This window comes from Cryptomeria japonica, chromosome 6 (genome assembly GCF_030272615.1).
Source record: "Cryptomeria japonica chromosome 6, Sugi_1.0, whole genome shotgun sequence".
Taxonomy (NCBI): domain Eukaryota; kingdom Viridiplantae; phylum Streptophyta; class Pinopsida; order Cupressales; family Cupressaceae; genus Cryptomeria; species Cryptomeria japonica.
In genome coordinates, this window is record NC_081410.1 from 414,524,154 (window position 1) to 414,543,724 (window position 19,571).

The 19,571-nt window shown below is 37.4% G+C and overlaps 1 long non-coding RNA gene across 2 annotated transcripts in view; it reads left to right on the top strand.

Moving 5' to 3' along the window:
• The first annotated feature begins 1,147 nt into the window (after positions 1–1,147).
• The window catches only part of LOC131039139 (uncharacterized), a 63,915-nt gene continuing 45,491 nt past the window's right edge, over positions 1,148–19,571 (top strand). Inside the window, exons 1-5 of one of the 2 annotated variants that reach the window (XR_009104607.2) lie at positions 1,148–1,254; positions 1,351–1,422; positions 3,323–3,394; positions 3,662–3,739; positions 3,899–3,970. This is a non-coding gene — a long non-coding RNA (uncharacterized LOC131039139). Of the gene's footprint in view, positions 1,255–1,350; positions 1,423–3,322; positions 3,395–3,661; positions 3,740–3,898; positions 4,282–19,571 lie in introns of those variants that run through there. The other variant, XR_009104606.1, reaches the window with a different exon arrangement.

The following is a 19,571-nucleotide window of genomic DNA, read 5'->3' on the forward strand; positions in this document are numbered from 1 at the left end:
GGCCAAAAAAATTCAATTTGTTGAGGAGGAAGATATGTCAGCTAGGAGGGAGGATTTTATCATTTAAAAGAAAATGGAAGCTAGGGAGGGAGATGATAAAGTGAATATATTTTCTAAGATTACTAGTACAAATGTTGGTGGGGGAGTGACTATGCATCAATCAAATTTGTTAGGACATGAAGGTTTCCACTAACTCTACATAGTATGAGGAAAAAATAACGAGATATAGGAAAAGAATGGCAACCTAGAAATAATGGGTAGTAGTCTATTTGAAGAAATGAATGCCCCACTATCCGACTTTGAAGATACTAATCTTGCTCCCACTTTTGAAATTTCTTAGAAAGGTTGCCCCAAGTGTGACCAAATAGCTACTAAGGTTGCCAAACTCATGACCAAACTAGATGACTTGGACGGAAAGATGAAATTATTATCTAAATTTAGCACTAAACTAATGCATAGGTCCACCACTATGTTGGGTGTCTTGTATTACATGGAGCTCAAGCATCATTGGATTGCTCTAAGTGCTAGTACAAGCACCAAATATGGTGACCTATAAAATTTCCTTACTGAATACTAGGAACAACTCTTTTCTTTATTTCTAGGGTTCTATTTCAGCTTTGTTTATATTTTGCATTAAGATTCTAAATTGTTATATGTTGTTTTTTAATACATTATGAACTTTTACGTGTTGTTAATGTGCTAGTGGCCCATTTTCTTGAATCCTTGGAGATTTTTGTTATGGATTCAACACCTCCTTTACTATTTATCTAATAAAAAACATATTCTATTGAAAAGAAATTAATATTTAAACAACCACTAAAAAAAATACCACATTTATTTTAAAATTCAATATTTCCTCTAACCATATAATTGATCTGAAAATAAATAATGCCCATAATATAGAAGTGGTTGGATAAAAATGGCTTACTTATTGACTTACTCAACTAATTGAATATTTCAAGATAAATATATCACAAACTACGTGCTATGCTACACATAAATTAGTTTGTAATTTGTAATTACAACATGCCAATTGTTAATACTTGAAGGTCTATCAAAAAATATTGCTTACCAAAGAGATGAAGAGACAATATATTATATATTCTCAACTTATTCATAAAACATTAATAGTTTTTGTTTGTTTGCAAGCATGTCCAAATGGTATTTTCTATTTATTTGCAGGCATGTCTCAAATAATCAATTTAGTGGAAAGATACCAAAGAGATTTTCTGATTTGACGAAATTGTATGATTTGTAAGTCTCCATCTCTTAACTATTGCTTTAATCATTTGAAAATTAGCATAAAGTTGAGCTATATATGTGACTATACACACTTCTTTTCTCTTGCAGTCGAGCATGTAGCAACAACTTTGAGGGTAAGATACCAGAGTTCATTGTCAATTGGAAGAACATTTCAATCTTGTAAGAATCTCCTTCTTTCTTTCTTTTTCTTTCCTTTTTTTTTTGGTCAAATTTAAACATATTTTTCTAATTCTTTTTTTAGTCACATAAATCTATCCATTTTAATTAAATGAATATTTGCTATTTATTTGATTAAAAACCGACTAGCCATCAGTTAATTAAATTAATATTTAATTAATTCTTCTTCAAACATTCTTCTATTAATTAAATAAATTATTTAATTTATTTTAATTAATTCATTAAACCAAATTCACAATCAATTAAATGAATCTCCCCCACTTGCATTCTCCTAAAAATGCAACTTGCACCTATTTATTGAAATAAATGAATTTTATTTTAATAAAAATCCTATTTTCCCTCACCCACCAAACCCACTTGCAATCCTAATCCCCTTCTAGATTCTTCTAACCCCTTCCTATTTAGCCTAATCCATCCCCTAAATATTGTCACATTCCTAAGCAACTTGAAGTCACTTCTCAAAGCCCTCAAAGTCTTTGAAAAACATTTAAGGCTTTATGTCTTCAAATGGTTAACCTCTAAAGTCTTCCAAACCATTAAAGGCTCTTACATGACTATTTATTGTTAAATCCACTTGCACCCATGGTTAGGGACTTTGACCCCTAACTCAACCCTCATGTAACCCATGTGTCTCCTCAAGCATTTATTTCTTTGACCATGGTTATCCTCACTAACTCTTGCACAAGAGTTTATCCATTGGATAAAAGCATTATTCTTTGGATAATGAATTTATTCACTCAACCCAACCTTAACCTTACCTCCCAAGTTAACCTTCAGGTCATGTCAAACATTTAATGCTTCTTCCCTCCCCTCTCAACCCATCTCATATTGACACTTGTCATCCTGGGATTGAGTTGAAAGCCCTCACATGGATCATAAACCATTCAATCCTGACCCTTGTTGAGATTACTCAATCTCAACCATCCATTGCTCCATTTTACCTATAAATAGAGTTCACATCCCTCATTTTCAAATCCTCAAGTGTCCTCAAGCATTCTCAAGCATTTAGCATTCTTAGCCAGATCCTGAAAACTTGCAAGCATTTACATTATAGCCATTTTTAGAGAGCATTTGCATATTCACTATTTTGTTTTAAAATCAACACTAGCTAATTAGGGAATCTCTTATTTTAGCTCTTGTTCACATTTGCATATCATTTTTAGATTAATCATCTTTCATCTTGAATCTCCATAAGGCATCCATAGTGCAAAAAGCTGTTAAGAGCTACACTAATTTGGAACTTGGAGAGGAGAGGAACAAGGGAGGAGGAACTACGAGCATGGTAGAAGGCATTTGGAGATGTCTTCTTGCATTTATGTTCATAGTTAAATGCTTTACTATGTTTTTAGTTTCTGTCTTGGTATGCTTGCTTAGACTAGTTTTTGGTTGATTAACACTAACATTTATCTTTGTTTCTTGTGCTTCTTATGTGTTATACGACCACAGGTTTTAGTCTAACATAACCCCTTTTTGTAGATCATCACTTTTTATAGAGCCGCCATATGCAAAATAGGAAGTAATATAAAATCTAGTTAAAAAAAAAAGTATTTTAATTAATTTTTTTATGACATTTTATGATTTATCATTTAGATGAAAAATAAATAGTAGAATTATAATTTTTTTCATACATTTTTTATGATGATAATATAAAGAGAATGTAATTCAAAATATTGATTAAAAAAATCAACATTCTTAAAAATCTTTAAAATAATTTTTTGAATTGTGAAATTTTTTAACTTATCATTCAATATTGTTCTTTGATTCATTTTTTTGACTCTAACGCATTTTGATGATGGGACATGAAGTATGATCTGAAATGTAGATGATAAAAATATATTTCAAAGCTAAAACCCTAAAGTTTTACCATATTGATATCATGTAGGAAACTTCAATCTACTTCTCTGAAGGGTCCAATCCCCTCGGGGTTTTCAAGCTTGACTAATTTGACAGATTTGTATGTATATCTTTTCCATCTCATAGTTTTTTTATCTTCTTAATATAACATTGATCTTTTTTCTTGTGTCTATGTAAATAATCTATATGTTATGGTTAAAGTGTCAAATTATTTATATGGACATGCTCCATGTTCTTCCATATTGAATTTGAAAGTCTATATCACTTTGTGATCACCAATGCACATATTTTTCTTCATATTCAAAATAGTTAAACATACACATTTCTTGGGGATGACATTCAACTTCTTATATTCATACCTAAACAGGAGGATAAGTGATCTAACTGGAGATGGATCAAATTTGTCATTTGTTCAAACACTAAATAAGGACAAGCTGAAAAATTTGTAAGTAGAGGAGTATGTACATTCAATGCATTGTTAAAAAATATATTTAAGTTGTAGAAAAATATGTACATATGAGATGTAGAGTTAATATGATCAAAACAAACTTCTTAGTGAAAAATTTATTCTCTCCTACGTTTGACTAAGGTTTTATCTATACAGAGTGCTAAGGAACGCCTCAATTAATGGAGAAATTCCTCTAAGGATTGGAGAATTTAAAGTATTGAAAACATTGTGAGTTAGTAGTTTTTTTTATATATATTTAAAGCTTAGTTGGGGAATATATTTTCATGCTTAGGTTGAGAAGAAATTCATCTTTTAAACTTAAAATTTGCACTTTATTGTTTACTTTTCTTGTTATTAGAAGATTCATTGCATTAGAATTCAATTGAAGAATTTATGTGGCTAGAAGTAGTAAACAAAGAGAATGCTTTGATTTTGAAGTATAGAGAAGTATTGAGAGGGTTCTTCTTAACTATAAATTCTAAAAACAAAAGAGAAAACATTGTGATTTTAAAAATTATACTTAAATATTGATAGACACTTAAGTAGTTCGTTAGTACAATAAAGTGGGTAGGGGTATTTAGTTTGATACCTAATGAATGACTATATATTACTATATATTTTTATTTTTTAAATTTTTTTGAAGTAATTTTTTTTGTTTGATGAATGTCTTGATATGTTTACTAAGTTTTTGTTTACCTAGGTTAGAACTATAATTTTGGACTTTTGTTGCACGTTAAGGTATAGCCCTACTCATTAAATATATTATGCTCTTTTATTTTCTTGGTAAAACTCTACTTATTTTATCATTTTTTATAATTAGATATTACTAGAATTTAAAAATATTTCAAATGACTACTATTTCAACATTTGGAGATTAGCTCTCCTAGATCCCCTAGAAAATGCAAAAACTTAATGACTTTAGAAAATAGACCATTTACCTTTCTTGATAATTGAGAATTGGTGAAATTTAAACATATTTCCAATGGTTGCTATTTCAACATTTGGGGATAAGTTCTCCTGGATCAACCCCTAGAAAATGCAAAAAACTTCATGACATTAGGAAAGAGACCTAAATTGTAGGTTCATTACTCTTTTTAGTGTTTCAAAACCACTTATTTCACTATAAATTACTTCTTTAATGATCTAGGATGAGAGAGGATTCTTTAGAGGTGATAGAATGTGAAATGAATGCGAATAAATTCCTTCAAAAAAATGTGTATTATGTTATATTAGGGCATGGAAATGGAGGTGGACAATTGACTAAGATTTGAAGTTGAATTTCAAAAAATTCAAGTTCAAGTTTGCAATCATAATGCCAAATATGAAAATGGGCAAATATTCATTGCTAATGGTTACATGAGGATATAGGGATTGTTGGAAGTTTTTGTTGTTGTGGTTGTCATTGATATGAAGCTTGTTGTTCTGGATAGATGTTGATTTGGAAGTCTATGGTACAAATATTATATCTTACCTGTGTTGGTGTTGAATGTGTTTAGGTTAAAAAATTGTTATTGATGTTATCTTCATTGGCTATATTTTGGTATTATGGAGAGTTTTATGGTCCATAATATCTTTGTATTCTTCAGATATTGTAGTATGTTTCATTGTTGGATGTGATATTTTGTGTTAATCCTATCTTTTGGTCCGGATATGATTTGTGGGAGCTAATTTGATGTGATATGGGTCTCACTGTAGCGTGTGAAGATCAAGATAAGAGTAGTTTGCATTGGAGAATATGGTTCATCCTGTTGATTGTCTATATGGACATGTTATGCTATGAGTAGTGTTATAGTGTTTGTGAATCAATGGATTAGACTTAGAGAGATGTACTTTTGTCCCCTCTTTCTCCTAGAGTGGATCAACATGTCTGTTTTTGGTCTGGAAGTTTTTTTTTCTTTTGGCTGACTTGGTTCAAGACTTGATGATCTATCTTGTATATACAAGAATGAGTGTAATTGAGTCGATGTAATGAAAAAGAGCATGATGTGGAGATAGTCAGTGAAATTCAGTGAAGAGCAGAGAAGAAGAGTTGTGTTCAAATGATATGCAATTTGTTTGAGACCGTGAAAAAATATGAGACATTGTGTTGACAGATGAGGTCTGAGCTGTGTGTGTTGATGTTGGTTTCTTGAGGCAGAGTTCAAGGACAACTTCATGATAAGGAGATCCTTCTTTTCAAATCAATTTATTGTATCTTGTCCTATTGTAGTTAGCATTATGTTTGTAAGTCATTTTTGTATCTTTCCCCAAGAGTAGTTAGCCTTGGTCATCAAATCCAAAGTAGTGAGCTCTTTCATTGTAATATGATATGCATAGTGGATATATTTTGTGAGTAGGTGCTCACCGTGGTTTTTCCATGTTTTCAATTTTTCACATAAATTTTTTTGGTGTTGATGTGTTGATCATGTGTTGTTGTTTAAGTGTTGTGAGTTACTACATTAATTTTGATTTTAGACTGATTCACCCCCCCTCTTAGTACTGCCCTAGGTTCAACAATTGGTATCAGAGCAAGGTTCCTCTTGAGTAAGCTCAACCGCTTGAGGTAGATCCAATATGGTGTATGACATGCATTACAAAGTTTTGATATTCGATGGCACAAAATTTTTTGTACTAGAAGGAGAGAATGAAAGCACATTTGGAGACATTATAGAATGGAATATGGGAACCAGATATTGTAATGCCCCGCCAGGAACCCTAAAGGATAGCAACACAAAAAGGCAACTAAAAGGCGCAATAAATTTTTTTTAAAGATTAAGGGAAATAATCATAACCTTGCTCAATAATTAACATAAGCGGAAGACTAACATTACATCCTAAAGGGTTACCAACGAAGATTACTTCAAAATAAAAACCACATCACAAAATTAATCCAATCTTCCATTTAAATTAAGGAAAGCCAATAACGATAAAATAATTCATATTCATAAATTGATCTTCAAAAGATAGGCTTACAGAATTACAACATACATACTTCCAAAGATTCATTTATACAAATAGGAAAGATAACTGAAACAATATACATCCCATGACTTAAATTACAATATTCCAAAAAATTACATGGCTTCCATAGAACAATAAATTACAATTTTACAGTGGTTGATACAATAACCACACGGCCTCAATAGAACGAAATCAAAAATATAAGTGCTACGAGAAGCACGAACCAAGATGCACTGGCGAAGCCAATCCTCGCGTGAAGGTAGGAACAAGGCATCCGATGGGAAGTGGCACTACCACCCGACCATGTGATCCCAAAATGGAACCACCCCACCGTGCTAGGAGATAGCAGACGACCCTCAAGCAAGCAAGAAAAGAACAACAGTACAGATGACTCCGCAGTACACAAGTGACTCGACTCACAAAACACTAGCGACCCTAGAGAGAGAGTGTCATCACATGGCTTAACATGGTTACCCTAGGAAGGTCTCCATAGGTCCCGGCCCCCATCATGGGTTATCCTGGTAACCTCTCCCGAACCCCCGGCTCCATCTAAGCATCATGCGGACCCTACCATCCTTTCGTGAAGACAAGGTGGTAGGTTTGCCATTCCAGGCCTTCCCAAACACCTTGAGCCTATACAAGCACTCAACCGTGTACGGGGTGTATTATCTTAATTAAATTAATAACTACCCACCCCCTAAACAATTATTAGGTTATCACTTAATAGCTGACTTTCGAGGGGTTATCCTGCCATCCACTTCGGGTGCGGCCCCCGCCCGAAAGCCACTCTCTCTACTAGGTCACTAACTGGATAAGGCTATCTATGAGAACTCTATGGTGGACTACAACCATAAATTATCCAGACATGACGCAGGTGTAGGACTCACAGTCACAAACCCAGAGTTAACCATAAGGGACATATCACATAAAAGCCCACTTCCTAAGGGTTTGAACAACGACACCTAACCAAGGGCAAACATCGACAACATATTGACCATTTTAAACATAATGCGACGACATTAAAACGATTAGACTGCAATGATAAAAACACTACAAACAATCTTTCTTTGAGCAGTCAACATTTAAATCAAATTGAACAAATGTATACAAGCTACTATAAAATAATTCCAAAACAACATCTATTTGACGAATACAATCCTCATACAACTATTTTATAATACTTGGATAACAAACACCAATATTAAATTTAGTCCGACTTGCCTTAATCCCAACATTACCACTAACCTCTAAATCATTTGATTTATTTTCACGATACCAATCAATTAATCCCCATTACTAAATCAAAAGAATTACTCATTAATCTTAACATCATGGTAAACTATATTTAACACATTATTATTATTTAATATTAAATAATAACATATTGTTATTATTGTTAAAATAACAATATATTATTGCTTAATACTAAAACGAATAACGCGCATAGAATTTATTAAAAACCTTTAACATATTGTTGTTATTTAATATTACATGGTAACATATTATTATTATTTTTTTTTTATAAAATAACAATATGCTATCATATAATATTAAATCTACCATAAAACTAACCATATTACTTACCACTAACTTAACTTTTAATCATTTTCATTTTTTTTAAAACTAACAAAAAAAAAAACAATTAAAAAAATAATGTTTAAAGCCCCGTGGGCCCCCACGAACCCACAGGCAGCAAGCGCTGCCTTTCCCAAACTGGGAAATGCAGCGAGCTGCATTCCCAGCTTGGGGAAAGCAGCGCTGCTGCCTTTTCCCACGCTGGGGATAGCAGCTAGCACAGCTAAAGGGAAGGGAAAGGGGGGTGCGTGGCTGGGTCGAGCCCAGCTCCCCGCCACCGCCCCCAACACAATTTAAATTTAAATTTAACAAATTAAATTTTGTTTAATTTAACAGTTAAAAACCATAACAAATAAAAACGACAGAGGATTAAATAGAACAGAATTTCAAGACACAGACAGAGGTGAAAACCTCTGTCAATCACAATAAATAAAATTAAACTCCCAGCCATCAAGTTTATCAACATACCAACAAATAAAATTAACTTAAAAGGAGTCATAATTTTACCAGCAATCACCAATTTTTTGAGACAAAACAGGGGCATTAATATTTCATTCAAATTTGCCCAGTTTGTTCTAAAAGTTTAATTAAATGGGAATAGACTAAATCCCCAAACCCCAATTGAAACTATTTGTTTCAAATCAAGCATAAACAAGGAGTTTTAACTCATAACTATCATTTCTAAAACTGGAAATATTTAGGGAGAGATATTTTATGAATGCTTGGCAAAATTTTGCCAGCATAACACTACCAAAATCCATCAAATTCCTAATTACAAACAGCATGATAAACCAAGAAATTTCTTGCATAGCAAAGATGAAACATTAAGAATTCAGTTAAGGAAACTTCATGGGAGAAATTAAGTTTAAATTTGATAACCAAAATAGTTGAATTCTTCCTCCAAAACCCATAACAAACAAACACTTCAAGATTTTAAAACAATTAACAGCAAGAGGAAGGAAAGCAATGATTTTTTTGTTGCAATAAGCAAGGATTCAACCAACCTTTTGATTTCCAAGCAAGAATCCCAACTGGTTCACACCCAAATCCTCCCTTCAAGCCAATTTTCCAAAATTCCTTTCTCCTCCTCCAAAATAAGCATGACCCCCAAAATCTCCTCCAAAATGGCTTAGAAGAAAAATCTCTTAACCTAATTTTCTAGGTTGCCCAAAATTTCTATTAAAAAAAAATATTAAAATTCCCCATTGACTTTCTTTTCTTTTTTCTATTTTTCCTTTTTCAAATTTCTCAAAACAATAAATGAAAAATTCTCTTTTTTGAAAATTACATTTTCATAAGTATCAATTTAATCCATTTTTTCTACTAAATAAGAAAGCAATGAGTTAACTTAATTGAATATATTTAAAAGCAATTAACTAATCTATTCCATTTCTTTCGTTGGATCTAAACACGATTTCTTTTCCAAATAAGCAACTAACAGTTAAAATTTAATAACTAATCAATTTCGCTTGATTCAAAACATAAGGCATAATAAGGAATGAATCGCTCAAGTCAACAATAATGACAACTTAAACTTAAATAATTAACCGAACCACCAGAGCACGCAAATCGAGGAAAAGTAAAAAGACTCGAAATTCAGACAAAGGGGATGAACGACCGACTGACGGCACTCACAATAACAGACTGAGGTAATGACTAGGGTCAAAAGCTATCTCCTCCACTCCCATCGGACATATAAGGCACGCTCAGACCTGTGAAGCTAGGTGGAGAGGATACCCCGTACCTACCCGGTACTTGTACCTGCAATATCCTGCATCACCGAAGCACACATACATGCATATAGATATAGAATACACGGCACGCACACCGATAAAGGAGAATCGCGACGTTCCCTGTCTCATCGAAACGAGTGAAGGAAAATCGTCCCCTTGCATCCAATACAATAGCAAACACGCAACATATATATATGACACATCAACTAGATAAAGTAAAATGTCAGTACGAGCAATAATCCACGAAACACTAGAAATCACCAATACTGAAATACTGAAAGTAACTCATGCATCCAATATCCAGATAAACATGATATAATATCAAATACGTCTGCAAAATGACGAGCAATCAAGTGCCAACTGAAAAGTAAACTGAAACACAAAATCAGTCTAATAAGTCCGATCAAAACGGGGTACTACATTCTCCCCCACAAAACTAGGCTTACTCCTGGAAGCCTAAAACAGATAAGGATAGAGCTCTCTCATCTTCGCTGCATCCTCCCATGTCGCCGAGGTCTCATCATTTGGGTCCCATAGGACCCTTACCTGGTCGATGGTGCGTCCCCTGAGGGTCAAATCCCGACGCTGAAGAATGCGCACGGGCTCCATAGAAAGCTGCCCGTCCTCGACCTGCAAAGCGTTCCAATCAAGAACATGAGTCACATCTGGGTGATAAGGCCGAAGAACTGAAACATGAAAGACATCGTGGATGCGGGATAGACTCGGTGGCAAAGCAAGACGGTAGGCAACAGGTCCTATCCTCTCAAGGATCTCAAACGGGCCAACAAAACGAGGCGCCAACTTAGAACCCTTTCCATAACGGATCGGACTCTTACGCGGATGCACTCTCAAGAATACACGGTCGCCAACAGAAAACTGACGATCTACCCTGTGAGCATCTGCATACTTCTTCTGCCTATCCTGTGCAGCTACCAAATGCTCACGAATCCGCTCTACCTGCTGCTCCATCTCTCGAAGGATATCCGGGCCTATGAGCACCCTGTCCTCTAACCGATCCCAACTCAACGGAGTACGGCAAGGACGACCATACAAAGCCTGAAAGGGTGACATACCTATGGAGCTATGATATCCGTTGTTATAAGCAAACTCCACAAGATAAATATAATCCTCCCAACGCGACTGCTGGTCCATAACATACATGCGAAGCATGTCCTCTAAAACCTGATTCACACGCTCAGTCTGACCATCCGTCTCTGGGTGATAAGCTGAACTGAAGTTCAACTGAGTTCCCAAAGCATGCTGAAGTGAGGTCCACAATCCTGAGGTAAAGACTGGATCTCTATCAGAGATTATCCGCCTCGGAATCCCATGCAATCTCACCACATCCTCCAAGAAGACACGAGCCACCACTGCTGCTGTATAGGAAGCTCGGATAGGAACAAAATGAGCAACCTTCGTCAACCTGTCAACAATGACCATGATGGCATCATGACGACGTGAAGAAACAGGCAACCCAACAATGAAATCCATGGAAATGATGTCCCATTTCCAATCCGGTACTAAATTAGGCTGTAAAAGCCCTGCTGGGTGCTGATGCTCCGCCTTCACTCGCTGACATTCCAAACACTTCGACACAAAATCGGCAATGTCACGCTTCATACCAGCCCAATGATAAACCTATCTAAGATCTGCATGCATCTTCTTGACACCTGGGTGTGCCGAATAAGGTGCACGATGGGCCTCAGTCATGATCAAAGTGCGAAGACCCTCCAAAGGAGGTACATAGATCCGACCAAGATGACGTAGAATGCCATCCGCCTCAAGACTATACCCAGCGAATCTACCCTCTAAGGGCCTTCCGGACTCCAACACGGCTCTAACATCCTGATACCAAGAGTCCTGAGGAAGAACTCCAAGAATTCTCTGTCTCAAGTCCACTCCAAGGGACAAAGTTGAGACTTCATGCCGCCTACGACTCAAGGCATCAGCCACTACATTCTCCTTCCCCTGAATATATCGAACCTCAAAATCATACTCGCAGAGGAATTCCATCCACCTTCGCTGTCGAGCATTCAAGTTCGGCTGCGTGAAGATATATTGCAAACTGCGGTGATCACTATGCAGCTCAAACCGACGCCCTAACAGAAAGTGACGCCACCTAACCAACGCATGCACTACAGCTACCAACTCCAAATCATGAACTGGATAGTTCAACTCGTGGTCCTTGAGTTTGCGAGACTCATAGGCAACCACACGTCCATCCTGCATAAGCACCGCACCTATACCTTCTAAAGAGGCATCTGTGCATACCATAAACTCTCTGGATGGATCAGGGACTGCCAAAATCGGAGCACTGACAAGGAGTTCCTTCAAGGCATGAAACGCTGACTCACACTGCTCTGACCAAACAAACTTCTTCCCTTTCCTCTGAAGAGAAGTAATCGGGTGACCTATACGGGAAAAATCCTTAACAAAGCGGCGGTAATATCCGGCCAATCCCATAAAGCTCCGAACCTCTGAAACATTGGTCGGCGCTGGCCAATCCACGATGGCTTGGATCTTTGAAGGATCCACAGATACACCCTCTCCTGAAACCACATGACCAAGATATTTCACCTCAGTCTGGAAGAAATCACACTTCGCCAAATTGGCATAAAGCTGATTCTCCCTCAAACACTGCAAAACTAAACGCAGGTGACCCTCATGCTCTTCCATAGATCTGGAATAAATCAATATATCATCCAAGAACACAAGGACAAAATGATCCAGGTATGCACGGAAAACCCCATTCATGAGGCACATGAAAACTGAAGGCGCGTTTGTCAACCCAAATGGTACTACTGTGAACTCATAGTGACCATAACGAGTGCGAAACGCTGTCTTATGAATGTCTGCATCATGAATGCGCAACTGATGGTACCCGGATTTCAGATCAATCTTAGAGAACACCATGGCTCCCTTCACCTGATCGAAAAGATCGTCAATACGAGGCAATGGATATCGATTCCGGATGGTTACCTTATTCAGCTGTCGGTAATCAATGCATAACCGAAGAGAACCATCTTTCTTCTTTACGAAGATAACAGGCGCACCCCAAGGAGAGACACTAGGACGAATGAATCCCTTGGCCAACAATTCTTCCACCTGCAACTTCAACTCACTCAACTCCTGAGTAGTCATCCGATATGGAGCTCTCGAAATAGGTTCTGCACCAGGAACCAAATCAATGCGGAAATCTATGTCTCGCTTCGGAGGCATACCAGGAATCTCCAAAGGAAACACATCAGCAAACTCTCGAAGAATAGGGTGACCATCAAGAGTGATTTCTCGACTCTCTCCCTCATCCATATCCTCAAGAGTTACTGCAAAAAGCTGACATCCTCTACGCATACACCGCTTAAGTTGCATAGCGGAAATCATACGTAAGGATATCGATCTCTGAACTCCAACGATCCCCACTTTCCTGCCATGGTCATCTAAACACTCTACTGTCTTCTGACGACAGTCCACATGAGCACTGTGGGATGATAACCAATCCATCCCCAACACTACTCCATAGGATCCCAAAGGAATGACACGAAGGTCAACAGAAGTCACAAAGGGACCTAGATCCAACTCACAACAAGGAACAAAGGCATCTACGACCACGCGCACCCCGGTAGCCAACTCTACCTGCCACCTATCCGCCTGCTTAGCAGACGTGAGTCCACACCGCTCCACAATGGATGAAGAAATAAAAGAATCCGATGCACCGGAGTCAAAAAGTACTGAGATAGGGATACCACACAACACACCTGCGGCCTCAATAACTGTCCCCTGATGCTCAGCCTGGCGGTTATCAACCGCTGCAAACACTCTGTGGGTCCTACCGGCATCCCCTACTATAGGCTCTGATGCAACTGGCCCCTGATTCCCTGTCTGGTGGATACGCTGAGGACACTGCACGGCTATATGACCATACTGCCCACAAGAGTAGCAAGCTCCTCTACCAGGTCCTCTACCTCCAGTCGGCCCACTGGACTGCTGAAAGCTTCCCCTACTAGGGGCCTGTGATGCACTCTGAGAAGACTGTCCTGGAAAACCCTATTTGCTCCTCCGCCAGTTCCTGTTTCTTCTCTGAGGAGGGTTGCCACCCTGCTGGCCCTGAGACTGTTTCGGTTTCTGCTGCTGCGGTTGCTGTTGCGGCTGCTGCTGCTGTCCACCCTTAGCGGGTGCCTGAGGAGTCCTGAATGGTGCCGCTGACTGGGACTGATTCCCACGAGCTTTGTTCCCACTGGAAGGAACACTCCCTATCTGAACTCCTGCCTGTCCACCATGCGCACGGATGAGGTTCTGCTCAACCAATCTGGCTTTCGCCACCGCTGCCTCCACTGAAACTGGCTCAAAAACTCTAACCCCTCCACTAATGCGGTCGTTGAGACCTCTCAAGAAATGTTGTACGAGCATAGTCTCATCGTTGCCAATCCCGGCATACTGCTTCAGCTCATAGAATCTATGCTCGAACTAGTCAACTGACATACCAAACTGCCGCAATGAATAGAACTCATCTGCCCGAGTCTGTCTCCACTGCGGTGAAAGAAACCGTGCTCTGAACCTCTCTAAGAAGATCTCCCAAGAAACAGTATTGATATTCAGACCAATCTTCTCTTCCTCTAACTTCCACCATATGGAAGCAAAATCATCGAGACGCATGATCGCACATCTCGCTCGGGTGTTGCTACTGTATGGAAACATAGCGAAACACCTATCCAAACTAATCAACCAAGTCTCTGCCTCGAGACCTGTGCCTCGACCATCGAAGAAAGGAGGGTTGGTCCTCAAAAGATCCTTGATGTGACTCGAGGGAGCTGAATCATGACCAACTGGAACCTCTCTCCTCCTAGGAGACCTCTCTCTCTCTCTCTCCTCTGAAACATCCTGATACGACTCCCCAACCTGAGCATGGATGGGCTACTCACCTTCAGGCCTGGGGCCTAGCCTAGCTAGAACTTCCTGAAACATCTGCCTCAGCTCTTCCCTCTCGGGAACCGGCTCTTCTACATGCGGTAACTCCTGATGCACTGACTGTTCCTGATCCACACTCACATGAGCAGGAGGTGGTGAAGGACTATGGCGGTCTGAACCTCGGCCCCGTCTCCCACCTCTACCTCTATTGCGGCCACCGACACGGCCAACACCCCTAGCTTTCCTAACCATGACCAAAACTGCAAAAGAGAAAACGGTTCAGATCAATGACAAGGATATAGCAAGAGAAATCCAAACACTAAGATCTACACACAAGGTCAAACTGAATGGGCTCACTACAATCCCAGAGTACCCAATGTTGAAACATGGGCTCTGATACCAAATGTAATGCCCCGCCAGGAACCCTAAAGGATAGCAACACAAAAAGGCAACTAAAAGGCGCAATAAATTTTTTTTAAAGATTAAGGGAAATAATCATAACCTTGCTCAATAATTAACATAAGCGGAAGACTAACATTACATCCTAAAGGGTTACCAACGAAGATTACTTCAAAATAAAAACCACATCACAAAATTAATCCAATCTTCCATTTAAATTAAGGAAAGCCAATAACGATAAAATAATTCATATTCATAAATTGATCTTCAAAAGATAGGCTTACAGAATTACAACATACATACTTCCAAAGATTCATTTATACAAATAGGAAAGATAACTGAAACAATATACATCCCATGACTTAAATTACAATATTCCAAAAAATTACATGGCTTCCATAGAACAATAAATTACAATTTTACAGTGGTTGATACAATAACCACACGGCCTCAATAGAACGAAATCAAAAATATAAGTGCTACGAGAAGCACGAACCAAGATGCACCGGCGAAGCCAATCCTCACGTGAAGGTAGGAACAAGGCATCCGATGGGAAGTGGCACTACCACCCGACCATGTGATCCCAAAATGGAACCACCCCACCGTGCTAGGAGATAGCAGACGACCCTCAAGCAAGCAAGAAAAGAACAACAGTACAGATGACTCCGCAGTACACAAGTGACTCGACTCACAAAACACTAGCGACCCTAGAGAGAGAGTGTCATCACATGGCTTAACATGGTTACCCTAGGAAGGTCTCCATAGGTCCCGGCCCCCATCATGGGTTATCCTGGTAATCTCTCCCGAACCCCCGGCTCCATCTAAGCATCATGCGGACCCTACCATCCTTTCGTGAAGACAAGGTGGTAGGTTTGCCATTCCAGGCCTTCCCAAACACCTTGAGCCTATACAAGCACTCAACCGTGTACGGGGTGTATTATCTTAATTAAATTAATAACTACCCACCCCCTAAACAATTATTAGGTTATCACTTAATAGCTGACTTTCGAGGGGTTATCCTGCCATCCACTTCGGGTGCGGCCCCCGCCCGAAAGCCACTCTCTCTACTAGGTCACTAACTGGATAAGGCTATCTATGAGAACTCTATGGTGGACTACAACCATAAATTATCCAGACATGACGCAGGTGTAGGACTCACAGTCACAAACCCAGAGTTAACCATAAGGGACATATCACATAAAAGCCCACTTCCTCAAGGTTTGAACAACGACACTTGACCAAGGGCAAACATCGACAACATATTGACCATTTTAAACATAATGCGACGACATTAAAACGATTAGACTGCAATGATAAAAACACTACAAACAATCTTTCTTTGAGCAGTCAACATTTAAATCAAATTGAACAAATGTATACAAGCTACTATAAAATAATTCCAAAACAACATCTATTTGACGAATACAATCCTCATACAACTATTTTATAATACTTGGATAACAAACACCAATATTAAATTTAGTCCGACTTGCCTTAATCCCAACATTACCACTAACCTCTAAATCATTTGATTTATTTTCACGATACCAATCAATTAATCCCCATTACTAAATCAAAAGAATTACTCATTAATCTTAACATCATCGTAAACTATATTTAACACATTATTATTATTTAATATTAAATAATAACATATTGTTATTATTGTTAAAATAACAATATATTATTGCTTAATACTAAAACGAATAACGCGCATAGAATTTATTAAAAACCTTTAACATATTGTTGTTATTTAATATTACATGGTAACATATTATTATTATTTTTTTTTATAAAATAACAATATGTTATCATATAATATTAAATCTACCATAAAACTAACCATATTACTTACCACTAACTTAACTTTTAATCATTTTCATTTTTTTTAAAACTAACAAAAAAAAAACAATTAAAAAAATAATGTTTAAAGCCCCGTGGGCCCCCACGAACCCACAGGCAGCAAGCGCTGCCTTTTCCCACGCTGGGGATAGCAGCTAGCACAGCTAAAGGGAAGGGAAAGGGGGGTGCGTGGCTGGGTCGAGCCCAGCTCCCCGCCACCGCCCCCAACACAATTTAAATTTAAATTTAACAAATTAAATTTTGTTTAATTTAACAGTTAAAAACCATAACAAATAAAAACGACAGAGGATTAAATAGAACAGAATTTCAAGACACAGACAGAGGTGAAAACCTCTGTCAATCACAATAAATAAAATTAAACTCCCAGCCATCAAGTTTATCAACATACCAACAAATAAAATTAACTTAAAAGGAGTCATAATTTTACCAGCAATCACCAATTTTTTGAGACAAAACAGGGGCATTAATATTTCATTCAAATTTGCCCAGTTTGTTCTAAAAGTTTAATTAAATGGGAATAGACTAAATCCCCAAACCCCAATTGAAACTATTTGTTTCAAATCAAGCATAAACAAGGAGTTTTAACTCATAACTATCATTTCTAAAACTGGAAATATTTAGGGAGAGATATTTTATGAATGCTTGGCAAAATTTTGCCAGCATAACACTACCAAAATCCATCAAATTCCTAATTACAAACAGCATGATAAACCAAGAAATTTCTTGCATAGCAAAGATGAAACATTAAGAATTCAGTTAAGGAAACTTCATGGGAGAAATTAAGTTTAAATTTGATAACCAAAATAGTTGAATTCTTCCTCCAAAACCCATAACAAACAAACACTTCAAGATTTTAAAACAATTAACAGCAAGAGGAAGGAAAGCAATGATTTTTTTGTTGCAATAAGCAAGGATTCAACCAACCTTTTGATTTCCAAGCAAGAATCCCAACTGGTTCACACCCAAATCCTCCCTTCAAGCCAATTTTCCAAAATTCCTTTCTCCTCCTCCAAAATAAGCATGACCCCCAAAATCTCCTCCAAAATGGCTTAGAAGAAAAATCTCTTAACCTAATTTTCTAGGTTGCCCAAAATTTCTATTAAAAAAAAATATTAAAATTCCCCATTGACTTTCTTTTCTTTTTTCTATTTTTCCTTTTTCAAATTTCTCAAAACAATAAATGAAAAATTCTCTTTTTTGAAAATTACATTTTCATAAGTATCAATTTAATCCATTTTTTCTACTAAATAAGAAAGCAATGAGTTAACTTAATTGAATATATTTAAAAGCAATTAACTAATCTATTCCATTTCTTTCGTTGGATCTAAACACGATTTCTTTTCCAAATAAGCAACTAACAGTTAAAATTTAATAACTAATCAATTTCGCTTGATTCAAAACATAAGGCATAATAAGGAATGAATCGCTCAAGTCAACAATAATGACAACTTAAACTTAAATAATTAACCGAACCACCAGAGCATGCAAATCGAGGAAAAGTAAAAAGACTCGAAATTCAGACAAAGGGGATGAACGACCGACTGACGACACTCACAATAACAGACTGAGGTAATGACTAGGGTCAAAAGCTATCTCCTCCACTCCCATCGGACATATAAGGCACGCTCAGACCTGTGAAGCCAGGTGGAGACGATACCCCGTACCTACCCGGTACTTGTACCTGCAATATCCTGCATCACCGAAGCACACATACATGCATATAGATATAGAATACATGGCACACACACCGATGAAGGAGAATCGCGACGTTCCCTGTCTCATCGAAACGAGTGAAGGAAAATTGTCCCCTTGCATCCAATACAATAGCAAACACGCAACATATATATATGACACATCAACTAGATAAAGTAAAATGTCAGTACGAGCAATAATCCACGAAACACTAGAAATCACCAATACTGAAATACTGAAAGTAACTCATGCATCCAATATCCAGATAAACATGATATAATATCAAATACGTCTGCAAAATGACGAGCAATCAAGTGCCAACTGAAAAGTAAACTGAAACACAAAATCAGTCTAATAAGTCCGATCAAAACGGGGTACTACAGATATACACCTCCATAGGGTGGGTCCTCAAATTCTAGATGAGATAAAGTTACAAGAGGCTAATGAAAAAGATAAAGCTACAATCCTCATGTAATGCCCCACCAGGAAACCCCGAAGGGATTAAGCTATAACTTAAGAATGGAGAGCAATAAATTTTTTATTTTTTTTATTTTCCAAATACCCAGATTTGGGAAGGGAAATCTTTCCAACACAATACCCTTCTGGCAAAATGAGATGGATTTACACAATTTAACATCAAATCTACCAAACCCCAATCTAAATTTCATTCTTCAACTTATATAAGAGAGATTCAATGGAGTTTTAGACAAATTTTTCTCAAG